The sequence below is a fragment of the Sinocyclocheilus rhinocerous genome, unplaced genomic scaffold, assembly GCF_001515625.1.
Source record: "Sinocyclocheilus rhinocerous isolate Xijiao unplaced genomic scaffold, SAMN03320098_v1.1 scaffold8222, whole genome shotgun sequence".
Lineage (NCBI taxonomy): Eukaryota > Metazoa > Chordata > Actinopteri > Cypriniformes > Cyprinidae > Sinocyclocheilus > Sinocyclocheilus rhinocerous.
The window spans coordinates 12,844-26,440 of NW_015637134.1; the positions used below are offsets into that span (position 1 = coordinate 12,844).

At 36.7% G+C, this 13,597-nt stretch overlaps 1 pseudogene; it reads left to right on the forward strand.

The window, feature by feature from the left end:
• Nucleotides 1-13,597, forward strand: part of LOC107748526 (laminin subunit alpha-1-like) — a 46,793-nt pseudogene that overhangs the window by 8,544 nt on the left and 24,652 nt on the right.

The following is a 13,597-nucleotide window of genomic DNA, read 5'->3' on the forward strand; positions in this document are numbered from 1 at the left end:
TGTGTGTGTGTCTGTGTGTGTGTGTGTGTGTGTGTGTGTGTGTGTATGTCTGTGTGTGTGTGTGTGTGTGTGTGAGTGTATGTGTGTGCACGTTTTTGTGACATATGAGGACACAAATTTGTATAATGACATGGGTATGACTGGTATTACAACGAGAAGGTGACTTATGAGGTCATTACCCCATGTCCCCATTTTTCAAAACGCTTCTAAATCATACAGAGTGAGTTTTTTTGAGAAAGTAAAAATGCACAAAGTTTCCTGTAAGGGGTAGGTTTAGGGGTAGGGTTGGTGTAGGACAATAGCACATACAGTTTGTACAGTATAAAAACCATTACGCCTATGGAATGTCCCCACAATTCACAAAAACAAACCTTTTTGTGAGTGTGAGTTGGTGTGTGTGTGTGTGTGAGTGAGTTGGTGTGTGTGTGTGTGTGTGTGTGTGTGTGTGAGGAACAACACAGCTGTTGAAGGTCCTCCAGAGGTGTTTGGACAGCAGGCGGTGTGTGTTTAGTGTGCTGCTCATGCTATCTGGGGGGCCGCAGGTGATAACGGGCCCCAAATGGCCCTTTGACTTGTGTTTGTTTGGTCAGATTGCAGCTGAATTCCTCTGATGCTCTTCTTTCTCTTGAATGTGTGAATCTGGTGGGATTTTACTCATAAAAAGATCAAATAATAACAATGAGAAGGAAAAGGCCAAAAAACACACAATGATTTGCTCTGTCTAAATGTTATCGTGTCTGTTTCTGTTTGGATTATCCAGACGCCCTTGAGTTTGTCCAGACGACACAATGTTTTAAGTTTTCAGGAACTGATGTCTCTGAAAACAATGATTATTTTGTCTAATGTGAAGTTTAGACTCTGGATAAGGCATCAGAATGAGATGATCTCTGAACACTTTGACTCAATCAGAGCAAAAATCATTTTCAAAAGGTTTTGTAATTTATTTTTTTATGTTTTTGTTCTCTCAAACTTCTTTCTTTCCTTTACATCAAAAACATTTCCCCAATGTTTTTGTCAGTCGAACCCCTTTGACCTTGAAATATCAGGGTTATAATAAACAGAAACCATAAAAATATATATATATATATATATTCAGTACTTAAACTAAACGTTAATAAAATAAAATAAAATGCAAGACAATCTTGAACTCGTTTCAGCTAGCTGCCAAAAGCAACCTTTTTCATTTTTATTTAGTTTACTTGATATACTAAAATAAATAAAACTGAAACAAAAATTAATAAAAATGATATATACTGTAGGAAACTTTTTCCTCGTCGAAGCAGAGACCAGGAGACGTTGGGATATCTTTCATACAGAAGTCACTCTTTATTGAGGACTCGCTGTGCGTCGCTGCAGTCATCCAAGTCTGACTAAGGCAGGAATACATTGTAGTTTATATACATTTTAAACTCACTCACACACACTCACACACACACAAATGTGTTTATGGTTGTAGTTCTAGTTAGCGATATTAACCTGGCGTCACACTCACGCAGGTCTTCCAGGTGGCGTACATCATCATCAAAGCGGCGAACTCTCCGCGGCCCGGGAACTGGGTTCTGGAGCGTTCTCTGGACGGAGTGGACTTCCAGCCGTGGCAGTACTACGCCACCAGCGACACCGAGTGTCTGACCCGATACAACATCACGCCCCGCATCGGGCCGCCCACCTACAAGAGAGACGACGAGGTCATCTGCACATCCTACTACTCACGCCTGGTGCCGCTGGAGCACGGCGAGGTGAGCAGTGCATGATGGGTAACCAGGCTCGTGCCGGGTCACAGCGGCGTTACTTCAGTATCACTGAGATGCTGTTATAGTTTTCATTTATACTTTGAATTAGAGTTTATTTTTATATTTTCCATTTTCATTTTAGGTAGTTTTGGTAATTATTATCTAGTGTTTTTGTCATTTTTATTAGTTTTTGGTTTATTAATATTTTGAATTAAGTTGAATTAGTTTTTATTTTTATATTTTACATTATATTTAAGTTAAGTAATTTTGTTGTTTTTGCCATTTTTAATTTAGTTTTGTGTGTGTGTGTATATAGTTTTTATTAATATTCTGAATTAGTTTTTTATTTCCATTTTTAATTTAGTTTTATGTGTGTGTGTCTATATAGTTTTTATTAATATTCTGAATTAATTTTTATTTCCATTTTTAATTTAGTTTTATGTGTGTGTGTGTGTGTGTCTATATAGTTTTTATTAATATTCTGAATTAGTTTTTATTTCCATTTTTAATTTTGTTTTATGTGTGTGTGTGTGTGTGTGTCTATATAGTTTTTATTAATATTCTGAATTAGTTTTTATTTCCATTTTTAATTTAGTTTTATGTGTGTGTGTCTATAGTTTTTATTAATATTCTAAATTAGTTTTTTATTTCTATTTTTAATTTAGTTTTATGTGTGTGTGTCTATATAGTTTTTATTAATATTCTGAATTAGTTTTTATTTCCATTTTTAATTTAGTGTTGTGTGTGTGTGTGTGTGTGTGTCTATATAGTTTTTATTAATATTCTGAATTGGTTTTTTATTTCCATTTTTAATTTAGTTTTAGGTAAAGTTTTAGTAATTTTGTTGTTTTTGTCATTTTTATAATTTTTATAAGTATTTCTAGTTTCTATTATTTTGTTTGTTGTTCTAATTTATTTTTGTTGTGTTTTGTTTAATTTAATTATGTCTATGTACATTTTTTGTTTTAGTTTTAGTTATTTTAATACTTGAACTGAAACTAAATGAAAATGAGAAATGTTGCCTTGGCAACTAGCTGAAATAAAATAACCTAAAGTTTTTTTAATATTTAATTTTATTTCAGTTAACGTTTATTTTATTTCAGGTAACAAATATGTTTTTTGATGGCTTTAATTTTAGTTAACAATAAAAACTCTGTGTCACAGCTGGTCAAATAATATCATTTTTGTATCATTTTTTAAATGTCGGAATGCTGGGAACAGTTTGTATCATTTATTGGTGTGATATAAATGATATCCAATGACTCCAATTTTGATGCAGTGACAGTCTGAAACAAGTGTATCACATCTAGAGGTAATTAACTGATTGAATAAACGATAAAAAGAGGATTTATGCGAGTTAAAAGAGTCTTTCCTCAGACGAGTGGAGGTGTGAAAGTGTGCCGTCTCTCCTCAGATCCACACGTCTCTCATAAACGGCCGTCCCAGCGCAGATGATCTGACCCCAGAGCTGCTGGAGTTCACCTCTTCTCGCTTCATCCGGCTGCGTCTGCAGAGGATCCGAACGCTCAACGCCGACCTCATGACCCTCAGCTACCGCGACCCCAAAGACGTGGACCCCATCGTCACCCGGCGGGTACGGAGCACCGCTTCAAATCAGCTTTAGACTTTTATAAATGCAGTGTTGTGGTCTCAGATGGTAATGCTGTGAGATGATCACCATATTTATGCATTAGGCAGATGTCTTGCATTGCATTCATGATGTACATATTATCAGTTCATGCATTTCCTGGGAATCGAACCCATGACCTTGCTGTTTAAGAGCCATGTTCTACTGTTTGAGCTACAGTAATTTTCATATAACGGGTTTTTTAAATATTTAAATATTTAAAAAAAAATCATGTTAAATATTTCTATAACATCATTTTTAAAGGGTATTTTGAGATTTCTCAATCTTTAAATAACTTAAAGTTATTTATAAATTATATGCATTGTAACTACTATTTTTTTCTTTTTAAATATTAATTTTAGATATTTATTGATTAATTCAACATTCAACATTATTTTTAAAAGGTACTTCAAGGCATGGTACTCTTTTGTTAATAGAGTTGACTGTGTCCTGCTCTGGTTTGCAGTATTATTACTCCATCAAGGACATCTCGGTGGGCGGGATGTGTATCTGTTATGGCCACGCCCAGAGCTGCCCCTGGGACCCTGTTACCAAGGTAACTGACAACAAGCACCATCCCATTGGAACTCGAGCTGTCAATCAAATGTGAACTTAAGCCCCGCCTCTCTGAAGTCACTATAATTGTGCCTGCAGTCGTAAAAATGCTGATCACTTGAATAAAGTGATATTTATTTTATATACATAAAATACAATACTGTAGATTAAAATAAACACTATGTATGATATTGTGTGTGTGTGTGAGTGAGTGGATGCATCAGTGTGTGTGTGTGTGTGTGTGTGTGTGTGTGTGTGTGTGAGAGTGAGTGAGTTGGAAACACATGCGAGAGTGAGACACAAAATAACACTTACTTCAAAACAACATATATATATATATAAACATAAATTATTGACTTCAGTACAACAAATACTACAGAACATTATTAAAAAGTAAATTAATTTATTAATTACATTATTAATTAATTTATTAAATATAATAAATATTATATTTGCATATTTAAATATAAAGATAAAATATACTTTTATTATTCATGTATAAATATATTTATCTTATTTGAATACAATAATATGTATTGTATATTTTATTATTCATTTTGCATTGCAGTAACTGAAAATAAAGTCATGATGCAAAAAATCTTTCACTTAACCACAAAAACAAGCACACTTTCATCTCTAACAGGCTGATCTCTGTGTTTTCTGTCTCGTTGATCAGAATGTAACTGTCACAATAAGGCTGAGGACTGTTACTACAACCAGACGGTGGCAGATCTGCGGCTGAGCGTGAACACACTCGGTCAGTTTGTGGGAGGAGGAGTGTGTGTGAACTGCTCGCAGAACACAGCGGGAGTGAACTGCCAAACCTGTGTGGACGGATACTACAGACCACACCAGGTGTGTGTGTGTACCTGTTTGTCTATTCTGGTGGGGACTTCAACCTGAATACACACAGACTCATGGGGACTCGTGTCACGGTGGGGACCTAAATTGTGGTCCCCACGGGTAAACAAGCTAATAAATCACACATAATTAAGTTTTTTGAAAATCTGTGTGTTTCAGGTGTCTCCGTACGGTGATAACCCGTGTGTCGAGTGTCAGTGTGACACGAGAGGTTCTGCGAGTCCTGTGTGCATCAGAGATGATAATAACGCGAACCCCGACGCAGGTGGAGTCTGGCTTCATCTGTGCTTCCTGCAGCTCATGTGTGTCTGAACGCAGCAGTGTTTGAGCTGACGCTGCCGTGTGTGTTTGCAGGTCTGTCCGCCGGTCAGTGTTTGTGTAAGGAGGGTTTTGCGGGTGAGAAGTGCGACCGCTGTGCGTTCGGATTCAGGGATTTCCCACAATGCACTCGCTGCGAGTGTAATCTGGCTGGAAGCCACAACGTCGACCCCTGCAGCGAGTGTGTGTGCAAGGTACTGTGAAACACACACACACACACACACTTTACATGTGTACAACATCAGTAATGACTCTAAATGATCAAACTTTGCTGTTAAACCTGTTTCACACTCGATCTCCTCCATGTCTTCTGTCTCTGATTGATAGTTTAGATTTTTTTTATTCAGTAAAAGCTCTTTTAGTGTAACTGTACAAACGTCCAGCATCAGCTGGAGCTTCTCGTGTCAAATCTTGACTGGTTTTGATCAAGTAAAGGTCAGAATAACTGCAGTAATATCTCCAGATGAACACTTACTGGACTGAAGCAGCTCAGCTTTACTTGATTCTCCATCAATCATGTTTTAGAGTCTCAAATCTGATCCTCAGGATCTTTTGAGGAGCGTTTGTTTCCAGAAGCTTTACTTTCACTGTTCCTCAGCGGAGGAATGATCTTCACAAGCCTCCAGAACATCTCACATCTTCTGAGGAGCCTTTATTTCTTCAGCTCTCAATCACTGCATTATATGTTTGGAGCATTTCAATCTCATCTTATTACTGGAGATATAGAGCCACGACTGATATTTAGATCACTTTATGTCAGTATCTGCTCTACTGTTATAAAGATCTCACTGATTTAGATCAGAATTCATCATATAAATATCAGCATCTGCAACAAATTCATATTTTTGCTCAGTTTGAGTTTCTGAATAAATTGAGCTCCATATTCTCACTGTATGAGCCACAAAAGCCTGATATCTAAATATCTAAAGCATTTATGTTTGTCTAAAGTTTTATAAACTGTTCCTTGTCTGAGTATTGTTTGATATGTCATGCTGTGCAGAGTTGTGACTCTCTCTCACTCTCTCTCTCTCTCTCTCTCTCTCCGCAGGTGAATGTGATGGGCTCTAACTGTGATCTGTGTAAGCAGGGCTTCTATAACCTACAGGACAGTAATCCTGAGGGCTGCACTGAGTGCTTCTGTTTCGGAGTCTCAGATGTGTGTGAGAGCTCCACCTGGTTCACCAGCTCGGTATGTACACACACACACACACACACACTCACACACACACACACACTCATACACACACTCACGGACACTCTCACTCACACACACACACACACACACTCACGCACACTAAAATAATTAAAACTGACATAAAATGTAATAGATACTATATAGACATAAAAAAATCACCAACAAAATTACTAAAACTTAAACTAAAATTAAAGTGAAAAGAGAACCTATAAAAATAAAACCTATAACAAATACTAATGCGGTTTGTGTGGTTGATTCTCAGGTGGAGCACAGAGACGGCGTTCTCCTCCGACCTCTTCAGAGCTCCAGCATCTTCACGTCTCCCGTCTCAGACAATAACCTCATCGTCTCTAACCTCTCTGCGTCCGCAGGAGTCCGGTCCGAGAGGTCGTGGGCCGCGCCGGAGTCTTTCCTCAACAACAAGGTGATCAGCAGCAGCGCTCCTCACTGCTATCTCTGTTCACAGCCTCCGGTCTGTCATTACACTCAGACTCATTAGCACATGTACAGAGAACTAGCTTCTGCCCCGAGTGATTAATCACATTAAAAGAAGTAATTATAACATTCATTTCCATCAGCTTGCAGTGAAAGATCTCTCGATTCAAGATGATATCAGAACTGTTCCTGAGATTACAGTCATTGTGGATGTTATTTTTATTACTTTTAATGCACTTATTGTTTGCACTTGACAGATTTTAATAATATATTATAATATTGCATTTTAAAATAGTGTATCAATGATATACTATTAAGGATATTATTTTTATTGCTTTAAAATCTGTCAAGTGCAAGCAATAAGTGTATTTTAAGTATCATATTTAATATACATGATGATTGCTAATTAAAATATCATATTTAAAAGACAGAATTTTAGTTGAATTAAGTTCATCTGTATAATGAAATCTGTAAAACGCTGTATAGTATTTATTAATATTTTGAATTAGCTTTTATTTTCATTTTAAGTTTTTTGCATTTCATCTTTTTATGTTTGTTTTTATGTTTTTGTTTTTTCTCAATTTTTTAATAGTTTTAGTTTAGTTAATGTTAACACCGGTTTTAGGTGCAGTACTCTTGGAGATAAAATAAAATAAAATATGTTGTTTTAGTGGGGCTGTGCGATAATGACCAAAAATAATATCTCCGTATTTTCTGGAATTTTGTCGATAACGATAATTAGACGATATTTCGCTGAGAGTGTTATTGTGCTGATATTTTGGCAGGTTCTAATATTCTTCATATTCTGTGCGGTGGTGCGTTTGCAGCAGTAACAGAAATTACCTTTTCCAAAAGGTTTACATTGATTTTTACATTTTATGGGCATTTTTACCTTTTTTATTCTAACCTAATTAAATGTATGCATCAACTTTTTTGTGTCAAATTCTTAAATCTAATCAATAAATTCAAATAGTAAGACACTATAGGGCTGTTATCAATGAAATTAATCAACAAAATTAGTGTGTGCAGTGCAGAGGAGCAGAATCTGCATCTGAAGTGGTGTTTAGACGCTTTCACACGGACTGTTTAATGCAGGACAGGAATGCAGTTCACCTGTAGTTACAAATGCATCAATAATGTTTTAAAAACAAAACGTTCAGTGATATCTGAAATGATTCTGGGGAAAAAAGGTAACTTATTCTTTAAATATGAACCTAAAATCGCGGCGAATCACTGCACGAGTGAGTCATTGAATCATTCACTCAACCGATTCGTTCAAACGGCGGATTGATTCAGTAACATCTTTTTCATCTAAATAATGACACTGTTGTCTTCTTTAGAGCTGCTTTAAAGCTGAAATCGAATTGATTTCATAATTAATTAATTAATGTTACAACATTAACATAATTTTCCGGTTTGTTTCTGTGAAGTTGCTTTGAAACGATCTGTATCACATAAAGCGCCATCGAAATAAATGCGACTTGACTTGAATTAAAACAGTATATAATGACCTACAATCATCTGTGAACCAGTTTAAACACATTAACACAGTATTGTCATAAATGTGACCCTGGAGCACAAAACCAGTCATAAGGGTAAATTTTGTGAAACTGAGATTTATGCATCATCTGAAAGCTGAATAAATAATCTTTCCATTGGTGTATGGTTTGTTAGGATATTATGAATTCATTGATTTATGAAAATCTGGAATCTGAGGGTGCAAAAAAATATAAATATTGAGAAAATAATCTTTAAAGTTCTTAGCAATGCATATTCCTAATCAAAAATTAAGTTTTGATATATTTACAGTAGGAAATGTACAAAATATCTTCATTGAACATGATCTTTACTTAATATACTAATGATTTTTGGCATAAAAGAAAAATCTATAATTTTGAATTTAATACAATGTATTGTTGGCTATTGCTACAAATATACCCCAGCGACTTAACACTGCTTTTGTGCTGCAGGGACACATGTTGTTAATATACTGTCATCATTTGTCTTATAGCTGATGTCATATGGAAGTTTCCTGAACTACAGCGTTGCTTATGACACGTCTGAGGAAAACGTGGACCGAACGCTTCAAGCTCATTTCAGCGTAATTATTGAGGTGAGATGATAATTATTCTGCATTCGTGTCATGCTAGAACAATCGTATTATTGATTAATCACGAACTTCTGCTTGAGCTGTTCACATACTGAGACTCAAGTGATTGAGTTTATTAGATATATAATTGTTTATGTGCTGCATGAGTGTGGTCTATAACTGTGTTTCAGGGAAACGGGCGGATGCTGCGTCAGGCTCGGTCCGCTCGTCTGCTGCTGAACGCTCACACGGAGCAGCGCGTCTCGCTCCAGATGCTGCCGCACACGCTCAGAGACGCTCGCAGCGGGAGCCGCGTTCAGAGAGACGAGCTGATGACGGTGCTGGCGGACGTCGCTGCGCTCAGGGTTCGAGTTCAGCTCATTATTCATGATGTTCTAACGTTGGTTTGATATTAACTGATTAATATTTTCTAATTTTGTTGAATAATTTGTTACTGGTGTCTTTCTAAACGTGTGTTTTGTCCACAGGTTGAGTTCGGTGTCTTTAGGTGTTGGAGACACAAACTCGGGTCTCTCTAAAGTCCCTCTGGATGTGGAGCAGTGCGAGTGTCCGTGGGGTTATTCTGGCACTTCCTGTGAGGTGAGAAACCACTTCCAGGTCACATGATCAGTGACTGGATTATTGCAGACAATTGAACCAAACATGCAGCTGTTGCAGGTTATTAACCCAGCCGTGTGTGCTCCTCTCTTCAGTACTGTGTTCCCGGGTTTTATCGGGTCGGTGGGATTCTGTTCGGAGGAAACTGTCTTCAGTGTGAGTGTAACGATCACGCAGCGGAGTGCGACATCAACGGAGAGTGTCTGGTAGGTTTTATCTTACAGAGAATAAGATCTTAGTTTGGAGCAGTTCCTCCACAACACCACGGGGCCTCACTGCGATCACTGCATGCTGGGTTTCTATGGCGACGCCAGTGAGGGCACACCGGACGACTGCCAGAGATGCTCCTGCCCACTGACACTGGAGTCCAACAAGTGAGTGTGTGAGTGAGTGTGTGAGTGTGTGAGTGAGTGTCTGAGTGTGTGTGTGAGTGAGTGTCTGTGTAGTATATGTAATTATTAATAATATTTGTTATTTATATTAATATTATATATAGTTATTTTATGTTATTTATTTGTTATTTGTATATTACTTGTTGTTATTAAATATATTATTAATGTATGTAATAAATAATAATGTTTGTTATATTATTTATATTATTAAGTTATATATATTTATATTTATATTATTAAATATATATAGTTATTTAAGTGTTATAATTTAGCTTTAGGTGTATTTATGATATGTTTTATATTATTTATTATGTTTTTTTTAAGGTTTTTATCATAATTAATAATTCGGTACTAGCCATAAAATATCAAACTGTATTTTACTTTTTTTTTTTTATGTTTATATGTATTTTAATTGTGTGTGTGTGTGTGTATGTGTGTATATATACAGTATACATAATCGTTGTGTAATTACACATAATTATAATACTATAATAATGTAATATTTATTTTAATTCTAAAATATGGTCAAAGTGAAAGTTCCCTCAAAAATAAAAATCCTGTCATTTATTCACCTTTATTAATTCACCTTCAGGACAAGGAGATGTTTAGCAGAATACAATGGAAGTGAATTGTGACAAATGCAAGCAAGCTCCTAAAATTGCAACATAAAAGTGCAATAAAAGTAAAGACCAGCATGAACATTTTTTTTTTTGTTTTCAACAGAAAATGATTTTGGGTGAGTAAATGATGACAGGATTTTCATTTTTTTTGATAAACTATTCCTTTCAATCATTCAGTCAATCATTGTCTTCTAGACTTTCTAGAAAGAAAGTCAGTTATTTGGTCACTAATGTGTTGTTTGTTTGGTTTAAGCTGCATGTGAATGATATTCTTTACTGAGAAGCATCTACATTATCCATTCTTATGCTCTAATCCACTATTATGATGTTTTATGATGTTAGTTGCTGTTTGGTGATGCTATAGAATAGTTCAAATGGTTTTTCTGGTGATAACAGTCATGTCAGCAGCTTTCTCCGAGCGCTTGTCCATTGGAGAAGAAAACCAAACAAGAGCGTCCTGCTCCGCGGTTTTGACCTCTTTCGCCAAGTTTGTCCAAGGTGGTTTTGAGCTGCGGGATCCATTCCATGGATGGACTTCTGTGTCACTGAAACCACGAAACCTCATCTGTCTCTCTCTCTCTCTCCCTCTTTTCGGACTCGGTCAAGGCCACTCTGGGTCTGGAAGCGCACATGGTATTTTTTAGCCTGAATTCCAGTATTGTTTTTCTCCTGATCCTTGGGGGTCGGCCGCATTCCCATGTGGCGAGAGTGACAGAATGACCCTGTGGTTTGAGCGATAGGACCGAGACGTGTCGTAAGACTGCAGGTGATGTTTTCAGGGTCGTGTTTTGTAGCCGTGACCTTTTTGCGTCATGAGTTTCCTAAAAACAAGTCTTGTGTATGAGAAGGTCAGGCACATTGTGATTGTGTATGTGTAGCAGTCGTCTAACGTCACTCTTGGAAAAATAATGAGGAATTTGTGTAACATATATTATAAATTATATATTATTATAATATAATCTAAATATATTATTAAAATATAAATTATATGTACATACAAAGAGAAAATATCTGTATGAATATATTAATGTGTGTGTGGATATGTATAAACCTATAGATATAAATCTCTAATTCTGTGAAATATCTGACTGGTGTGTGTGCTGTAGTTTTAGCCCCACATGTGTGCTGCAGCGTCCCGGTGAGTTCACGTGTGATCAGTGCCAGCTGGGATACGCAGGAGCCAAGTGTGAGAGGTACAGGACTGCGTTTAATTATTTTCAGAGGATGTTATATATTTAGAAACGATCAAAGGACCCCAAAGGCCCCGCCCTCATCCTCAGGTGTGCTGACGGTTACTATGGCGACCCCGCGGAGCCGGGCCGGCGGTGTTTGGCGTGTGAGTGTAACGGTAACGTGGATCCGGCTGAAGCGGGTCACTGCGACGGACGCAGCGGAGAGTGTCTGAAGTGTTTGGGTCACACGGCGGGGAGACACTGCGAGCGCTGCGCACACAGCTTCTACGGAGACGCCGTGACCCTCAAAAACTGCCAGGGTGAGAGAATATCACTCAGTCATATTTAAATGATGATAATAATAGTAACTTTTAGATAATGAGAAGAGCACATTCTGGTATGAAGCTCTAGTGACATCTGCTGGACGAACGCGGTACTGTAGCGTGTCTGTAATCATGTGTTTCCGTGTGTGTGCAGCCTGCGGTTGCCATGGTGACGGCTCTCTGTCCACCGTGTGTCACGTGATCACGGGTCAGTGTGAGTGTAAGGCTCACGTGATCGGACAAACCTGCGGCCGCTGTCAGGTACATCCTCTGCTGTGGTGATTACTAACTTGATCATTCAGATGCTGTGAATAGCTGTCTATATGCTTTATGCCATATTTCATTGCATCTACTTTGCTTTTTTCATTTACTTATAAAAGAAAAAATACCATGTTTCATAATGGTTGGCTACCATTCATCGCCATTAATAGTTTTATAATATAATTACGTATTATGATTAATAGTTTGTATAATATTCGTTAATAATTCTCTTTTATTTACATTATTTTGTATATTATTATTATATATTATTAGCAATAGTTCATATAATATGTGTTATAATTCTCTTACCTATCATTTATTAAATTAATAATTCATCCTTCTTTACTCTTTATTAATATTGTTATAATTATTAATAGTTTGTATAATATTCATTGATCATTTTCTTTTATTTACCTTTTATATGAATATTTTTACTTATATTAATATAAAAATATAAGTATATATATATACTTATATTAATATTATTTACTGTTTATTAACATCGTTGTAATTTTTATATTATTATTATTATTTATATAATCTTCATTAATCTCTTTGGTTCGCCGCTCAATGAACTCGCATGATTCATGATGCAAACCATTGACATTTCGAAACAGTTATGACGTAATAAATCCTCGTTTGCTGAAATCACGTGACTTTGGCAGTTTGATACGCGCTCCGAATCACTGTTTTGAAACAAATGATTCCCAAAAGCTTCGAAGCTTCACGAAGCAGTGATTTGAAAGCGGCCATCACTAGTTTATGCTGGTTAGTGTGTGTTGGCTCATGTAATCTGGCTTGTCTCCTCTAGCGTGTGACTGCGCACACACACACGGGAACTGTAACGCAGACACGGGCGAGTGTATCTGTCCTCCACACACACTCGGCCTGAAGTGTGAGGAGTGTGAGGAAGGTCACTGGGGTCACGACGACGTGTCCGGCTGTAAGGTACGATACATGCCCTTATAATATCATGGTATTCCCTGGAGTACCATCTAAATACCATAGTGAGGTAAATATTAACAAATATGAATAAATAATTACTTTATAAAAAAATAATTGTAATAATTAGTATTGTTAATTAGGGCTGGGCAATATAGCTAAAAAATTTATCAACGATATAATGTTTCATATTGTTTGGTATCGATAATTATTGACTTTTTATAACCTTTTTTAAAACAAAGAGCAATAGAATTTTTTTTTTCATTTAACAGACAGTAACATGTCTCTGTGTGTGTGTGTGTCTCTGTGTGTGTGTGTGTGTCTCTGTGTGTGTGTGTGTGTCTCTGTGTGTGTGTGTGTGTCTCTGTGTGTGTGTGTGTGTCTCTGTGTGTGTGTGTGTGTCTCTGTGTGTGTGTGTGTGTCTCTGTGTGTGTGTGTGTGTGTCTCTGTGTGTGT